The sequence below is a fragment of the Ptychodera flava genome, chromosome 1, assembly GCF_041260155.1.
Source record: "Ptychodera flava strain L36383 chromosome 1, AS_Pfla_20210202, whole genome shotgun sequence".
Classification (NCBI taxonomy): domain Eukaryota; kingdom Metazoa; phylum Hemichordata; class Enteropneusta; family Ptychoderidae; genus Ptychodera; species Ptychodera flava.
This window is the reverse complement of record NC_091928.1, coordinates 26,214,529-26,229,887: the sequence shown is the minus strand read 5'-3', so window position 1 is coordinate 26,229,887 and position 15,359 is coordinate 26,214,529. Positions and strand designations below refer to the sequence as shown.

General features: G+C 37.7%; 2 long non-coding RNA genes across 2 annotated transcripts in view; one reads left to right on the top strand and one right to left on the bottom strand.

Annotated features, from left to right (window-relative positions):
* Positions 1-13,969, bottom strand: part of LOC139133850 (uncharacterized) — a 19,664-nt gene extending 5,695 nt beyond the window's left edge. The window contains exons 1-2 of the long non-coding RNA XR_011552663.1: positions 13,539-13,969; positions 13,333-13,425 (exon numbers count right to left, since the gene is read on the bottom strand). This is a non-coding gene — a long non-coding RNA (uncharacterized lncRNA). The remainder of the gene's footprint in view (positions 1-13,332; positions 13,426-13,538) is intronic.
* LOC139133842 (uncharacterized) lies at positions 971-7,599 on the top strand. Its single transcript, XR_011552661.1, has 4 exons — positions 971-1,316; positions 1,886-2,019; positions 3,328-3,420; positions 5,289-7,599. It is a non-coding gene; the product is annotated as an uncharacterized lncRNA (long non-coding RNA).
* Positions 13,970-15,359: the final 1,390 nt, after the last annotated feature.

The window sequence follows — 15,359 nt, the reverse complement described above, 5'->3', positions numbered from 1 at the left end:
ACATGCCATGATGAGGTACAAAATGCGAAAATTTGGACATGCGGACTTGGCATTCATAATTACGAAATGCCATGATGAGGTACAAAATGCGAAAATTTGGACATTATGGAAGACCGGTCACGACATGCGACATGCGAGTTTTTTTTAAACTGCGACCTGGGAGTTCTTAAACTGCGACATGCGAGTTTTTAAACTGCGACGTGCGAGTGTCAAAATAATATGGCGTTTGCATACATGTCATTTCGTTCTCCTCCTAACGATGGATTAGGCCTACAGAGGTAGAGACGAGCTTATTTCTGCATACTTCTACAATGGATACACCCTGGGAGAAATAGCGGCCACGTTAGGACTCAGACATGTATGGAAGAGCGGTCACGACCTGCGTCTTTAACTGTGATCTGCGACCTAACCCTAACCCTACCCTAACCCTAACCCTAACCCCTAACGCTAACTAACCCTAAGTTATGCCGTTACAATTTTTCTGTCCCTTGGCCTAACCTCCAGGGTTGAGAGCGAAGTAAGGCGTTTTACGAGAGAAAACCTAACTCATAACCCTAACCCTAACCCTAACCCCTAACCCTAACCGCAGATCGCAGTTTTAAAAACTCACATGTCGTGACCGGTCTTCCATAGGACATGCGGACTTGACATTCATAATTACGAAATGCCATGATGAGGTACAAAATGCGAATATTTGGACATGCGGACTTGACATTCTTACATAAAGAATGCGAGAATTTGCTATGGGGACATTCAATGCGAAGTTACATTTGATCATGCGCAATGAAGACCCGCGATGCAACATGCAGACATGCCATTATGCGATGCAAAATGCAGACATGCATTCTGCGATGCAAAATGCGGACATGCCATTATGCGATGCAGAATGCCGACATGAGGAGTAGAAGCTTTGAATTAGGCTACCTTTTCCAGCAAGCTAGGGGGTCACCTTATATCCACAATGCATCTGTCTTTCAACTACTAGTATTTGCAAACATGGCGTCGAGTGTGGTTCTCCGAGCCCTGGAGCTGGTACAAGTGAGGTCGATGAGCGACAACGCAATGCGTTGCAAGCACCTACTGCCATGGAGAAGTTGAATTTACAAAGATACGGACTCGGTATAAAAAGGCCCGTTTCACGGATGAAAATGGCGACTACAATCACGTCCAAAAAATTTGGAAACAATTTCCAAAGCTGAAATCTGTTGGTGGTGTTTTGCTATATCAGTCGGCAGGTAGCTGTCAATTGGACCCAATGCCGATTGGACCTGAGTCAATTGGACCCAACGCCGAGTCGCCAAGTGGCTGAAGAGCAGGTGTTGTGCCCCTAACCTTACTTCTATACGATACTTCAGATTATATTGCATAGTTTTATTTCGATTTAAAACAGTCGCTGGTCTTTATAATTTTGCGACGACATTCTCTTAGACTCGGAGACGGCAACGCGGTCCACAGCGCTAGGTAAAGTACAGTAACTACCGCAGTCATCTGAGAATTGGACGTAAATTGCCATCGGGCTCAAATTATAAAATTGGGTTTACTACAGATGTTGATTATACAACAATACAGAAGAAGTGACAATTGTTTATTTGTTATCTTATTTACTTTCTAGTCTGCACGGATGTATATTCAGAATGGGTTCATCAGATTTTAAGACATATGATACAGATTTGCTATGGTGACTTTGATGCTGTTTTGTCAGTGGCACATGATGATCATTTTCCAAAAGGGTTTTTAAAGAATGCCATTGAAAGGTTTTCTTTTAGTAGTTGCTCTTCCAAAGAACATTATCACAATGTTTTGACTGATTAATCAGAAAGATTTTCTTTGTGTAGTGTTTTGATTGTGAAAAACAACTGACATACATTTCCTCATCTTTTTGCAGATTAACATGAAAGCAGATATTTTAATCGAAATTTTGGCAGGGAATGTTGGCAGAGATGAAGTAATAAGAAGGCTTAGACATCACCATCGTGATTCCAATCAGGTGTTTTATGATTTGTCAGCTATAAGTGGCAAGTAAGCAAAACATATACATACATATTTTTTTAGCTACTATAGACTAATAGTCTATAGAAGCTATTGGGATAGGTATCCGTCTGGCATCCATAGTCAGTTTGTATGTATGTATGTTTGTATGTATATATGTATGTCCGTTTGTGAGGATGTCCGTCCACTCAAATATCTGGGGAACTGTAGTACTTACAGACTTGCTATTTCCTGTGTTGATGAACATATGATTATGACAAAATATCTTTTTTAGTTTTTAGCTCATATTTGGTTTTGTATATAAATACCAAAAAGAGCTTACATGATGAGTCGGTGGCGTCTGTCTGTATGTACCGGTATGTATGTATGTGGATAAGTATGTGCGGATGTATGTCCGTCACACACAAAGGCTACCATACCGCCAAAGCTACCATCTCAGTATTTGGTGTACAGGTAGATGCAGGGGTTGAGATGTGACGTTGTTCAAATGAACACGTCAGTGTCAAAAATGTGCAAATGAGGTAAGAAAAAGGGAAATTCTGCTAAAGTGTAGGAGTGATGGCATGCCAGTTAAAGACAGGCTAACTCCACAGACCTTGAGTCATTTCCTGTCATTGTTTATGAACTGTTACATATTAACAGACCTGCTCAAATCATAGACAGTAGAGGGGGGAAGACTGTCTATGCTCAAACTAAGAGGGGCTAGCTGTTTCTGCTATGCATGTTGCTAAAGTTGACCTCCAGTACCTAAAGTTTCAGACCTTATTTACTTTTGTTATTCTTGTTTTTCTGGCTTAAATACTTCTTGTTGTTTTCCTGGTTGTACTGTGCAGAAATCATTGTCATAACATCAACGTAGAATTATCCTGCACTGAACAGATAGAAGCAACATTTATTGTTGATCTTTGGTACCCAAACTGGTATATACCAATTATGATCAAATTTGAGCGACACCGTATGATTGCGGTATTTTTTAATATTGTTGAAAATATGCAAATTAGCTCAAAAAAGTCACACAGTGCTTTCAAAACAGTCACAACAGTCATATACCCACTATCAGCACTCACAGTACCAGCTACAAGCATCGACATGTATGTCAAAGAAAGTTTATTTTCACACTCCTCATATGATGCAAGTTTTGCAAAGATGACTACGTGGTAGACTTTACCAGTTCAAGCCTCTTGTATGTGTCCAACTAAAGTTATGCTGAGTATGACACTGGGTTGAAATTGGACTCTTAGTCTAAGTAAAATAGACAGTGAGATACTGTACAACATAGAATTGAAAAATGAAGAATAATCATCAAAAACATTGACATTTGCCCATTTTATATTCCAGATGAAAACCACGATGAAGCGACAAATTCAGTTCAAGATGTGATGGGTTCTACATCCATGGCATCAACATCAACAGACCATGGACCTACAAGTGGTAAGCTAAATGATACATTTCCCTGTACACAAAGAACAGCGTGACAGTAATAATATCTGTTATCATATACCTAGATTCACGTGCCTATATAAAGCTTCGTGAGAAAGCACCCTCACATCCATGCATTTTTTTAACGTATCACTCCCCAGCCCAGTGCCCAAATTTGGATGAACGTGTTGAATTCTGCACGTCCAAATATGGGCAATGGTGTTCACTGTTGAACTATATGAACTGCTTCAATACTTGTTACAACGCGTGTTGCTATCGGGGAATGTTATATTTGTACATAAAGTCAAAGCGAGATTAGGAAAACGTCTGCTCGCTAAGATTGTATAGTGGCGACAGTGGAGTCGGGCTGGTGACATGTAATATTTCTAAAGTCAAGTGAAATCCATCGTAGGCCTATCCTATGTGTGTGCCAAATGACACTAATTTACATCACGCATTTGTCCTTCTTTAATACACCTTGATTACAACCTGGATCTCTGTTGCTCATGTATGAAGCTTTGCGTGTTCTAGACTTCTACAGGTTAACAAATGACGTCATTATGTAAGTAAATCAACTATGTGAAGAGGCCATTGCTTTTCTGAAAAATTGACACAAATGGCAATGAATATTTGATATCGCACAAATTTTTATCTCAGAACAAATCTTAATATTATGTTAAGTACATATTTATCATTCCATACTGTATATGATAAAACCTTTACGGCCCTGATACAAGTTTTGCGGACCATAGTCACACGGCATATGGGCCCTCACACTCGGGCCCTTCCGCCGTACGACTTTGGCCTGCTAAACTCGTATCAGGGCCGTAAAGATTATTACTTAAGGTCCATGCATCCTTCAATCATCAGACAAATGAAGTTAAAGGATCCTTACCCCACTTTCTTTTAAATCTTTGGGACAAACCATTCTATTTGTATGTGGTGTTAAACTTTGATAAATAATATTTGTTTTGGTGGCGACATTTTGAAACCAACTCAGATTGTTTGTTTAACAGCAAAGATTTCTCAGTATTGATAATGTGCAGCTTTTCTGATATGCAGAGATTGCATCGCTTGCTTATGTTAGAGTAGCTCGTCAATAATTGACCATGAAATGTCATGAAATGTCTGTCTGTTTGCCTGTATGTGTGTATGTGTGTCTGTATGTATGTGTCTGTCTGTATGTATATACGTATATACGTATGTATGTACTATCTGTCTGTCTATCTATCTGTCAGTCTGTCTGTCTGCAGTTACACAATTAGATATTTACCCATTTCAACAACATGTATGTCTGTAAGTATGTCTGTGTGTATGTATGTACGTATGTATGTATGTATGCATGTATCAAAACCTCAAAACCACAGCACCTGCCATCTTATTCTTCTGTGTACAGGTGGGCCCTGGGTTGGAGATTTGAATTTGGTAAAATATCAAAATGTCAATGTCAAAAATTTTGCAAATGAGTCAAAAAAAGTAAAATCCTGCAAAGTGCTGAAGCTCCGTAACTACTGGCCAGATTGACTGAAACTTGGTATGCATGTACCTAAGGGTAACCTTAGTTGTGAGTCTTATAATTTGTATTTTTAGTCAAATTTCCCCATTTGTGGTAAAAAAAAAAAATTTATCTGAAATTGCTTGTCCACTTCTTTTGAAAGTTGGTATGAATGTTCACAGGGGTAAACCTTGGTAAGTATGTCCAAATTGTGACAAACCATGAAACGTAATCATGTAATCGAAGTAGCCAATAACAACCGGGGCTGCGTCATCAACGATTACTTGTCACTCAGGACAGTCATTTTACGATCACGATCAGTAGGAATTGTTTAGATCATGCAAATGTTATGTAATCAAAGTTACTTGTCTTTTTTTTTCTTCAGACACTGCAAAACACACCTTCTGCTATGACACCCCTGGAAACACTTGAAGAATGGAGGAAAACAACTATCAATGTGCATGCTAGACCACCAAAGATATACTACATCCGAGATACCAAGTCACCATTTCAACAAATGTTTGGCATTTATGAGAAGAAAGTTGATCTTTTCATTCATCAATCTGTAACATTAATTTCTGGTATTAAGGAAGAGGCTGCAGTGGATGTTTGAGATCCATCCAGAGAGTTCTTCCACCTGACATTTCAAAGTACACTGACAAGAAACACAGAGGAACCTTTGTATGAGGGAAAAATGGAACATCTGTTACAAGTACTAAAACAATCAGTTATAAGTCAGGAACTTTTTGAACTTGTTGGTAAAGGAATTGCACAAGGATTAAAACTGATATGACACCAATAAGTCTTGCAATTACATGTAACACATGCATTTGCACTCTATTTTTTCATGTTTAGCTACATTGTTGCAAACTTAAATGCTGAACTTTTGTTTCATGTCACTGCTGAAGAATGCTGCTAAATTGTGGGGAAAGATTCTGTGTTATATCCCCACGGATACTGTCCAGGGGGACTTATAGTTTTGGTTGTGTGCGTGCGTGCATCCGTTCATGGAGATATTTCAGAGGCGTCTGGAGCGATTTCATTCAAACTTGGTACAAGGGTTACTCCTTATGTCAGGCATATGCACATCAAATTGTTTTGCGATCCGACCAAATATGGCCGTGTGACAGTCATTTTATTGAGAAAGTGGGGACTATGTCACTGACAATGACTTTTTGAAAAAGAGCTCTATTTCTAAAGCGACTGCACTAAATTTAATGAAACTTTGTGAAGATGTTTGTCACACAAAGCTCTGATAGCACACAGTCAGTATTGCATCAATTAATTGCTATTTTGCATTTTTAATGAACTTTCCTAATTAGGGGGCTTTGTCCAGAAATACTGCATCAAATTTGATGAAACATGATACAGATGTTGATCTTTCAGTACTGTAATACTGTGAGAAGTCATTAAGCAGTATCAAGTCAATTGATTGCTATGTTGCATATTTAATGAACTTTCATGTGTATTAATGTATGTTTGTATATGTATTATATATATATATGTGTATGTATGTGTGTCTTTTGATGTGATATCTCAATAACAGATGATCAGATTCTGTATGGTTTAATAAACAGTGTTGTGTAAATCAGGCATACAACTCAGTATGTATATTTGTTGATACACCAATTCAAACCAAATATGACCACACTGTCCTTGATGGTATTTTTCTTGTGTCTGTCAAATTGTTCAGTGAAGTACAATTTATATCTTGTGCCATATGCATTTCTCATTTGCAGGAAAATGTCATCTATCATTGCTATGTCAGATTGGATAGTACAGAAAAATGACTCCTGAAGGATTAATATTTATCACTCTACCATCTACAATAGGATTACTTTAAAATGCTTGTAAAATGTTCTTATATCTTCTCAAAAGACAGTCAAAAATTCACAAAAGCAATGACATTAGGAAACTCACAGAAGACAATGAATACCTTCCTTGTATTATTATGTGTAATTTTCATTGATTAGCTAATATATTCATGACAGTATTCTATTATCATATGTTCAAGAGTAAAACCATATTTATAGTTGCACATATACTCTACTCTTTAATCACACCATGCTTACAGTAAACATTTCTTTCACAGATACCACTTTTACCAGCTTAGATTGTACAAAATATCAAAGTGGTGATGTTATGCTCTTTTTGCGTCATTTATGGCATGATTATTATCGAGAAATATTCCTGTTCAGTTAAGGTTTTAAGAATTTGTGAGTTTATGCATTTTCTGTGACATAGTATTTACATGAACACTGCCACTCTCACTTCAGCAGTTCCTTTTACATGAAAGGAAAACTGAGTATGTACACCTGTTTTTTTCTCAATATATTGCGCTTAATATCATTTTACATTGAATGAACGAGTAATGCAACAACATTCGACTGTTTTTTTCTTGCTTGTTTCACTTCATTGCATTTACAAAGTGTAACAAGTCTGTAATTTTTACACTGCAATTTATCCCAAGCAGTCTTTCTTTATGTTTTTACATGAAGAGAAGCATCATTTAGTTCAGGTATTATGTGATACTTTCACTATATTAGTAAGAGCAATGCAGAAAAACGTTTCGTTTCTTCTTTTTCGGTAAAGATAAAAGTCTTTTTTGTTTGGCTTTAACCTTCAAGTGTATTGTCTTTTGCATCTTCATGTAATGGAATGATTGTTGAGTTAATAAAGTGGAAGATTTCAAAATATTACATTGTCATAATTCACCAAATGATAATAGCACTGACACTAACACTTACAAGCGTCACTATTAGACACAGCACAAGTTATATATCATTAACTCTGAATAGTCTGAGTTCAGCAGCCTTGAATTGAGAATCTTGTCAACACTAGCACAAATGACAAAATGTAAAAAAATAAAACCATTGATAATTTTCACCACCATTGATAACAAACGATCATGATTTTAACCTAAACTAGCAAAAATTTGCCCTAAAAACACACTACTGATATTTTTGCCACAATATTCACAAATAAACCCATGTTCATCCCCAGTACTCTGTATACTAGATGTTAAACTTATTGAAAGAGTGGTGTCTGGGAGATTTTTGCCCAAAAATGTTTCAAAAATACAATCTTGCTGATTTTGTCATGATCAGTTTAACTTAAGTAATCTCCTTTGAGGTGCATAAAAATTTTAAATTAATCACACAGGTGATTCCTAAGAAAGTGAATTTTGAGAATGGAGAAAATTGCCTAAAAATTTAAAACATTTGTAGTTTCATTGCAATTTGAGCAAATCTGCCTCAAATCACCCCTGAGGTTATAGACACTAAATGTCAAGACTATTTGAGCAGGTTTTGAACAATGTCTCTTTAAATTTACCATTTTTGCAGTTTGTACAGCTCATTTGCATATCTCCGATGTTAATACACAAAAAATAATCTGTCCCAATCCCCTTACATACCTTCACAGCAACTATCAGAGTAATGAATACAGCACTTTTCAACTTTCACAGTTGATGGACAGACAGACAAGCATACCAATATAACTACGACAGATACTGTACCTACAATATGTTACCTTGTCACAATTTCACAGAATAGTAGCTAAAATTCATAGATTTGTAGGCAAAAACCTAAACGGTAAAGTCCTACTGGTGTTCAAATACAGTGTTCTTTGTTCATGAAACCTCCAAAAAACCTGTGCATGTGTGAATGCAAATCCAAGAATGTAATTACTCAGGCCTTGTGATAAGTCTAGTAAATCATACACTTTATACTATCCCTATTCTTAGCATTTTGTGGTAAAGAGCAAACATATATTTGAACCATATGTGGTACAAAGACATTGCAAACATCTACCAATTCACACATGTTGCTAGGTTTTTAGTGATTGACAGTTTATGGCATTACATACTCTGTGCTTCCTATGCTTGCAGAACAAGACTGATGAGGTTTTCCCCTTGAATAAGTTAAGCCTGGTTTAAAATCACTACACATGTCAAACTTATTAAGTCCATATCACTGGGTATAAGTGTGGCCAATACTGCCACCAGGGTTGGGGGTGTATGGGTCCCACCACAAGTTTCTTGTTGTTGTTGTTGTTTATTTTGATAGTTTGGAGTATGATATGTATTGCCAATGAAGATTTATACCATCAACCTAAAGGGTCTTGGTCTTATGAAACTGGTTTTCTGAAGATTTTTTGTTGAGGTTGTTCTCTTCACTCAGTGACACTTTATCATAGACCCTAGTTTCCTCTACAGGCTATGACTGCATGCATAGTGTCATGTATTTGTCCTGTGATAATCTCATGCTGTTTCATCATGAGTGTGACTGCCTATTGCACTAAGGAAAGCAAGCAAGTTGTAAGTTGCTAATCTCTGGCTGCTGTCATTAGATTATCACCATTGCTAGTGCATTTATTGTTGACAAAAGACCAAGATGCAAAACAATCAGGAGATAAAGTTTTATTGGCAATGTACACATCATACTCATATTATATACTACAACTTATATAAATAAATTAAAGCTGCAAGCTGCGTTGGCAGGCCCAGGCAGTTGCCATGGTTTCAGATGCTTGCAATGATGATACTATGAGCAAAGTTTTAAATGGTTTTTGGTTTTTCTAATGATTATTTCTGAACACTTTATTATTTAGATTTCGCTGGTAATGGTAGGTGTAACGCAAAACCCAACTGGTTGCCAAACAATGTAACCGATGTAAATGCCTTTGCAAACTTGAAAGTGCTCAAAGTAAGGATGACACGAGGAAACTCAGTTCAATTGGGACAAAGATTTTTAAAGATTAAATTTGAATTTCAATATCAGTGCAGCAAACAAAGTCTGGGAAAGTGAGACTAACCACTTACTATATCTAAAGAAAGACAATACCACACTTTGTACAATTTTATGATAAGTACACACAAGCCAAATTTACTGCATATAAAGTGTGTGATTTTTAACTGTCATAATTTTGATACCATGACACAGCACTCAATTTTAAAATATATAAGAAATACTTGACATTTAACCATCTATTGTACTGGTCAGAATTTTTTCATCCATTGGAACAGTACAGTATGGCTTCATGTAGTCATGTTTGTTATTTGCTACACAATGATACATGAAAGACTGTTTACAGATCTACACTGAGGTAGCGTCACAAATGCTATCTGTTCTCATACTTGTATGAGTATTGTGAAAATTGAAGTTTAAGCGATTGTTCATAAATGCATATATTTATTGTTATTGTAAATTGTGTGGTACTGTTCTTCCAAGTCTTAATAACTGTGGCTATCCATCCATTGTAAAATATATAGCAAAAATACTATGCATGGATCAGAGTGAGTGCTGTCACTTGCACATCAATTAATACTTTATTCGCAGTGTACACAACAGGTACAATCAATGTCTCATTAGAGATGTTCCCAAACATTGCTCCTTGTTCAAATATGCCAGGCGCTTTTTTCACATCAAAATTCATAGACTGCATACTGGTCATGTTAATTTATTTAATGAACTATACAAAATTTTCATCGCTTGAATGCAGTAAGCTACCTTTACAAACAACAGTGACCATCACTGTTAATATCAGCCACAAACAACAGGAGGATAATATGTATGTTGTTCACATCTAAGGGCAGCACGTATCATGCTTCAGTTTTCCTGCAAACACAGACATATGCCATCAAATGTCACATGCAGCCCTAAAAACATTTTGATTACACAGTTGGTACTTGATCCTCAGTAATGCTGAATGAGGGCCGTCCCCGGGAATTTGCTGGTTTCAACAGTGGTACTTCAAAACCATCATCACAGAGCTATCCAGAACATCAATGGCGTCAATGGCAAGCTGAACAGGGCTGACAACATCGTCGTCGATTATTCCAAAAGCATTCAAGTTAGAAAGAAGACGATGGACATTCACATATTTTCTTTGGAAGAAATCGTGAAACTGATCATCCATACGTTATGAATTGAGATCGTGAAGTAGAGATTGAATGCTCCTACTACATCGAGCGTACATGGCGATTTATAAAATCAGAGTTCAACGGATTGCTTGATTTTGACATGAGTAACTGGTGTCCTTGCTAGCTTACCACAGAAGGCCACACAAGCGCTTCTCTGATGCTCGTTCGTAATACCATAGACCCTTCATGGAGCTCAAGGGACCGTAGGATCGTACACTATAAATCAACAACTCTTATTCGAGGGCGACCATGTTTGCGAATGCACCGGTGCATTGTGGATATGAGGTGACCCCCTAGTTTGCTGGAAAAGGTAGCCTAATTGAAAGCTTCTACTCCTCATGTCGGCATTCTGCATCGCATAATGGCATGTCCGCATTTCGCATCGCAGAATGGCATGTCTGCATTTTGCATCGCATAAGGGGCGACGTCAAAAGTTCAATGTAGGATAAAAAACTTAATTCCCTTAGTTTCCCCCCCCCCCCCCACCCCCCCCCCCTAGAAACTTAATTGACTTATATTGAACCTGTTACCAGGCTCTTTCTATGTAAAGCGAAGCTAAGGATCAGTCAATTTAGGGGTGAAATAAAGTAATGCATCGTTAAGGCCCCACTAGCTGTAACTTTTGAAATTTGTTGACCTCAAATTATCTACCTATTCTCTCCTTTCTGAAATCTACCCTCTGAAGAGATATGAACTTTTACTGCATTGGGAAACCATTCCTTTCAGAAACATTTGACAAGTAAGTTAAAATTTTAACGGTCATTTTGATTTCCTGGCATTTTCAAAAATTGGTAATATTAAAAAGGAATCAGAACATACAATGTCATAATTGAAAAAATTCACCCCTATGTATTACAATTTGGACTACTCTGTGCAGTTTATATGAAGATTTCAGTGCACGTATGCATTAGTATCAAGGGTTTTAGCTTTTCTGCATGGCGCTGTGATTTAATGTTTGGGCAAACATTTAATCGCAGTGTAATCTTTATCTTGTTCAAAATTGCATGTATAGCCCCGGCAGGTAGTTAATAATAAGTGTGTACACATACCTAAATGACTACATTGTCACCAACTTATTTTAGTTTGAAAGTAAAATCATAAAAATAATGCTAAAAGATACAGCTAGTGGGGCTTAAGATTGGGAACACACTTTAACTTTGTGTTTCATCCAATGTAAATACAACATACTAACAACAAACTTGAAGTTTATCAATGAATGAACAAGAACAACAACAACAATAAAGTTCAGGTTTCTCCTTCTGGAGGAATAAAATCTATCTCAACTGTCCTGGTGGTTGTAACAACTCAGTTCACACTGCTCCATTCAGGCGGACTACACGTGCACCAGAAATGTAGCAAAATACAATTATAAATTCCGAGTGCAACCATAGACTGTAGAGAAACTACCGTTTATGGTGCAGCAGAAGCCAACAGCCTGCATTGTTTACACTAACTAGGCCAGGTGCAGCTATACACGTGTTAAAACAACTCCCTCCGCTGGCTTCAACACAAAAGTGTGCATTTCTGCTCTATTTTTTCAAAATATTCATTCCCCTGGCAATATTTACCTTAAATCGATTTGTAGGATAGAAAGTTTTTTAGGTCAAACCCCCCCCCACCCCCAAACTAAAAGAATTAAGTTTTTTATCCTTCATTGAACTTTTGACGTTGCCCCTAATGGCATGTCTGCATGTTGCATCGCGGGTCTTCATTGCGCATGATCAAATGTAACTTCGCATTGAATGTCCCCATAGCAAATTCTCGCATTCTTCATGTAAGAAAGTCAAGTCCGCATGTCCAAATATTCGCATTTTGTACCTCATCATGGCATTTCGTAATTATGAATGTCAAGTCTGCATGTCCAAATATTCGCATTTTGCATTTCATCATGGCATTTCGTAATTATGAATGTCAAGTCCGCATGTCCAAATTTTCGCATTTTGTACCTCATCATGGCATTTCGTAATTATGAATACCAAGTCCGCATGTCCAAATTTTCGCATTTTGTACCTCATCATGGCATGTCATAATTACGAATGTCAAGTCTGCATGTCCAAATATTCGCATTTTGCACCTCATCATGGCATGTCGTAATTATGAATGTCAAGTCTGCATGTCCAAATATTCGCATTTTGTACCTCATCATGGCATGTCGTAATTACGAATGTCAAGTCTGCATGTCCAAATTTTCGCATTTTGCATCTCATCATGGCATGTCGTAATTACGAATGTCAAGTCTGCATGTCCAAATTTTCGCATTTTGTACCTCATCATGGCATGTCGTAATTAAAAATGTCAAGTCTGCATGCCAAATGTTCGCATTTTGCATCTCATCATGGCATGTCGTAATTGCGAAAGGCATGTCGTAATTAAAGGCATTCAACGCCATACTACCACAAAATCAAGACAAGGTGCACGTGCAACCACAGCTGTATAGCTTGCCAGAAATTTTTAATGTCGAAACCGACAATATCCATTATACACAGATTTGCTGTACACGACTTACCTTAAGAACCTTTGAATCATGAGGAGTGGTTGGGGCAGCAGCTGAGCATTCTGCTGCCGTCATGGTGATACAGCCATTACCACTTACTAGTTTCTGTTGCAAAAGAAAACCAAAATGATAAGTAAATAAACATCGAAAAAACTACATCAGAAAAATGTCCAAAATAGTATATAGAACAATGTATAGATTCAGAAATCATTACTTACTGGCGTTACAGTACTGCAAGGTCGAATTCCAACATTGACCGAGGCTGCCTCCAAATCCACTGTGCTGGGCCATCGCTCATTTGCTTTCCAAGACACCTAGAAAAGAGACAGATAGATCAGAATTTAATTAATACGATAAATTAAATAACCACTATTCCGTAAATACAACTTTACATCGTCACATCCGCAAACAATAACAAAACGAGGACGGAAGACCATCGATATTTCACAGCAATCATTTGCGTGAAGATTTGACGTTTGAGCTTTGACCCATGACATTTCGTTTCAACGCCCTCCCCATATAAACAAACAATATCCTTCGTTCTAGTTACATGTAATAGTATAACATTAGTACGTACCTTTGAATACGCAGTCTCATCTAAAAACACAGTAAATTCTCGTTTAGAAGGTGCAGCCCGCACGCAATCAACACAAATCCGTGAAAGGTAATGCGCACCCAACTTTCTGAAGGCCCTCTTGAAAGGTTTCGAAACATATTTTGCTGGTTTTACAGTACTCGATGATGTCGGATGCCATCGTCCATGTAGCAGATTGCCACATTTTCTGAACGAAGATGAAGAACCAGTTTTATATCCAATTAAGAATGAGGCAAAGATATTACAAAATGCTATAAAATAAATAAGATAAACTGTCGACATAGGTTTTGACTCGCTCCAGGAAGCCATATACTGGCAGTTGTCGTCTGCTACATATCAAAATATCACAAACGGTGTCGTCATGGTTATTTACAACGTCATTGGCAGTATTGAATTCCATAGGGGCAAAGGTCATTTGAGAGACTAATATTCATATTTCGATATACAGGTAATTTTTTTTTGGCCTGTCAATCAATTTTTTTTCCAAAGGAAAAAGGAACTGCATTGGGGTGGGACGATATATTGACACGTGTTTTTTGCAGTGAGGGTTCATGTTGCTGCACTGATTGGTTGGAACCCAGAAGGAATCTATGGCAACGCCCTTCTTATGAATATTAATATATTTAAATGAGCACTCCTTTTATGGCGATCGGGCAGACTGATAGACAGTAGAGGGGGTGTTTTCAGACGGTATTCTTGCCTTTTACTGGCTGGTTTTGACTTAACCCCTTCACCACGGCTATGGGAATCTCCTTCGACTAACGTCCATAGTACGCCCGACAGCACGCTTGTCGCAACTTTGTTCGACGATATTTCGAAAATTTTCCATCCAAATTACAAATTGCCGACACCCATCAACAGCTTGGTTACTAGGGACTCACCATGACCAGAAATCCACTCAAATTCACTAAAAATATCACCCATTTTCGTAAAAGTAAAAACCAGCCCGTAAAATGCAGGAATCCTGTCTGAAAGCACCACAGCTACGGACCCACAGCTATTACATTACCTAAACGTTTCGTTTGAGACGCCATGCCGAGTTCCTTCTCAGTGGGTTCTAATACAGGGGTAGATTTAGATCAGACGCTACAAGACAGCAAACGATACAGAAAGTGTTCAACATACATTAGAACTGAACATTCATCTACATTGAAACGTTGAATATATTGTACAGTATAGCAGTCGAAAAATCCGAACTTCGGTCATATGTTTTCACCGTGACGTGACGCAACAAACATGGAGGTAGCTCCATGCAACAAATGACTCAATCGCCACGCTAAAACCCGAATGTTTCGCGAAGAGAATATAGAGAGGCCGTTGGGGATGTTGGGGGGTGTGTGTGCTAGAACTGCAACAAATCGACATCAAATTGTTCAAGTAGGTGACGGTTATATCAGTTCATTAAAGATAGAAATACTATCAAATTTTCAACACTAGTGGTTGA